The sequence below is a fragment of the Lonchura striata genome, chromosome 12 (genome assembly GCF_050655825.1).
Source record: "Lonchura striata isolate lonStrDom1 chromosome 12, ASM5065582v1, whole genome shotgun sequence".
Taxonomy (NCBI): Eukaryota; Metazoa; Chordata; class Aves; order Passeriformes; family Estrildidae; genus Lonchura; species Lonchura striata.
The window spans coordinates 3,553,346-3,556,817 of record NC_140714.1 but is presented as its reverse complement, the minus strand read 5'-3'; positions in this window follow the sequence as shown (position 1 = coordinate 3,556,817).

The window sequence follows — 3,472 nt, the reverse complement described above, 5'->3', positions numbered from 1 at the left end:
CCTGTGACCTTTCCAGATGTTTGTTTGAGCAGCATTAATGCCCCTCCTGCAGAGACCTGCAGAGGGATTCTGAGGTACGGATCCATTTCTGTATCTGCAACTTATTTGAAAAGCTAATAAAAACTGAAGTAATGCTTCAGCCTCACAGCAAAGATCTTAATCCTAAATGTGCACCCTACATTTACCAAAATCTGCTTTAAATTCCCTATTTACACACCCCAGAGCACACGGCTTCAAACTGACAGTGGGTTTAGATTGGATGTGGGGAAGGAAGTCCTGACTGATGTCCAGGGCCGGGTTGGATGGGGCTTGGGGCAGCCTGGGACGGGCTGTAGGATCCTCCCCAAGCCAAACCATTCTGTGACTGATGCTGGGTTTGCATACAGCCAAGAGCCTTCTGCTGCTTGAAGGAAATGTGAGATTAAACACCAACTTGTGCTTGATAGTGTTTGTGGGTGGGTTTCCTATAAAAAACTACGTGGGACCAGAATGAAGGTGAAATGGAGTTTATTCTTCAGAGTACGAGGTTGAAGTCAGCACTTAATTCTGCTCTTGATACTTAGAAAAAAATTTAAAGTTATTTCCTTATGGTATCCAAGGTTCTCTCAGCCTTGATTTTTAAACATCAAGGGAGGCCTTGGAGAGAGCTTTCTAATACAGCATGGATTTGGGGTTGTGGAGACTGGATTTGGATGTAAAATGTTCCAAAAAAGTCCTTGAGTTGAGTGAATGGAGCAGAAGTTGCTGGATTTCAGGGTTAATTTATGAGCAGCAGCTTCTGCTGAGAGATCACGCAGGGACATTGCTCCTGGTGGGAGAGGTTTGTTGTGCAACAAATAAATCCTGGAATCCTTTTGCCTGGAATCCTCGTGTGTCCCAAGTGGAGCTCAGCAAAGCCCATGGACCTCTGGGGCTGTCCTTGCCTGCAGCTGCCTGAGGCAGCACACAGCTTTGGGAAGGGATTTTTGCTGCTCTTTGCATTCCTCACCAGCTCCAGGACTGACTGAGATTTCTTTTGAAAATCCTTTTGGATCTACTGTGGACTCCCACAAAGTGAACTTTTTTTTTAATATGAAAATTGTGTTCTGGAGGTTTCCAAGGCTGGGGCACCTCTGCAGCACCAAGTATTGTTTTTAAACATTTCAGCAGGAAATACTCGTAGCTGGAAGAGTAAATTTGGATTGTGTTCAGCTGATGCCTGGCCTGGGGGATGCAGGAAATGGACTAAAATAATCTGCTTCAGCCCTGAGTTGTGTGTGTGTGTGCTGTCCTTTGCAGTTCACTGAGAAGCTGCATCATCCTGGTACAAAAGAATCACGTTTTTTTTTTTAGCTTCTTTGTTAATTGTATGTGAGGGGAAAAAAAATAACCCGAGCAAAAGCCTGATAGAATCTTACTTCTGTGTGTTTTCTGTTGCAGTAGTTAAGTGCCACCACAGTGATTTAATAAAAGTAAATGTATTTTTTCCTAGAGTGGATGCCTCCTCTTGATTGCAACTGTACAGAACACCCTTCTGCACTCCTCTGACAGTTTTTATGCATACAGTGCACTTCTAGGAAGAGTTTAAAGCTTATTTGCACCTCTGTCTGTCTTAGGTCATGTTTTTCAGTGAGACAAGAGTTACAGATTGCTGCTGGCATCCCTCCATTACCAGTGCGAGGCCCATGTTGTGTAACTTGTAAACTCTTGTTAATCAACTTTTCATCCTCATTCACCTCAAGGACTTCTTGAAGTAGTTCTGTAATGCTGTGGGAATCAACATAGGGGGTGTAAAAAGGGTTGAAGAGAAGGCAGAGCTGTGTGGGCCAGCAGCACGATGGATGTGCTGGGATAACACGGAGGGGACAGCGAACCCAGCACAGCCTGGCCTGTCCTGGCAGGGAGGTCACACAGCTCAGCACATCCACGAGCAAGGGGGAGCACGGGAATTCCTTGGATAGGTGAGAAAACTCCTGTGCAAGCTCATTCCCATGATGGGAAACCCGAGCTGTGGAGCAGCTCTGGGCATGGGGCAGAGCATGAGGGGAAACTCGAGATGCTGCAGGAGCAGGGTGATGGAGAGCAGCATTCCCTGGAGATGGAGGGGGACATTCCCTGGAGATGGAGAGCAGCATTCCCTGGAGATGGAGAGCAGCATTCCCTGGAGATGGAGAGCAGCATTCCCTGGAGATGCAGAACAGCATTCCCTGGAGATGGAGGGGGACATTCCCTGGTGATGGAGAGCTGCATTCCCTGGTGATGGAGAGCTGCATTCCCTGGAGATGGAGAGCTGCATTCCCTGGTGATGGAGAGGGGCATTCCCTGGTGATGGAGAGCTGCATTCCCTGGTGATGGAGCAGGGCATTCCCTGGTGATGGAGCAGGGCATTCCCTGGTGATGGAGAGCTGCATTCCCTGGTGATGGAGCAGGGCATTCCCTGGTGATGGAGAGCGGCATTCCCTGGTGATGGAGAACTGCATTCCCTGGAGATGGAGTGGGGCATTCCCTGGTGATGGAGAGCGGCATTCCCTGGTGATGGACATGTCTCGCTGCTGCCGGAGCTCAGGGCTCTGTTGGGTACAACATTTCGTGTGCCTAGGGCAGGAAGGGCCGGGGACAGGGACAGGGACAGGGACACGGAGGGACGCGCGGCCGGCAGAGGCCGCCTGGGGAACGTGGGATGCGTTGGGACATCACAGGAGCTGCCACAGCAGCACTGTCACAGATCCCTGTCCCACAAACAAACCCAGGAAGGTCAGGCAACCTTCCACATTACAGAAACCAGGGATTCCTTTATAATTTTAAATCCAGCCCCTTTAAAGTTCGCAGCTTTGCGAACTTTCCAACTCCCACCCTGGTTTCGGTGGGGGCTGAGCCGTTCCTGTGTTAATTCCGTGGCTCCAGGAGATGGAGCTTTAGAACAGACAAACATCACACGGAGGGAAAACGGGCAGGGAGATGTTCCAGGAGCAGCAGCCTGAGAGACGGGAGGTGCAAAAGTGTTTTTTTTGCTTTTCTCCTCTCCTGATTTGGAAGGATGTTAAGGGGATGCTTTGTTCTCCATCCGCTGAATGACTGCTCATGGGGGGGGACAGACGCTCCTGCCGCGCTTGGCGTCACTTATCTCCCTGGGAATCTCAGCAAGGAGTGACTTCCCTGCCACAGGGACCTTTCTCAGGCACTTTCCACACCTGGGATCTTCCCTTTGGATGTTCTGTTGCTGGGGAGTCCCCATAAATCAGCCCCTGGTCAGTGACTGCTGCACTTCTCAAATTCTGTGTGCATTTCTGGCTGTGTCAAGTATTGATTCTGAGTTTCTCGATTTCTTTTTAATGTTACTTTGACTCTGGTCACTTCCCAGGTTTGCACTTTCCACCTGAACTATGGAAAAAGCTCATCTGGGACTGGAGCAGCTTCATCCTGTGTGTGTGCACCTGAAGACAAACTAGATTTGCTCTGCCAGATGTAAAAGCTCCTAGGTGGGAGTGCTGAA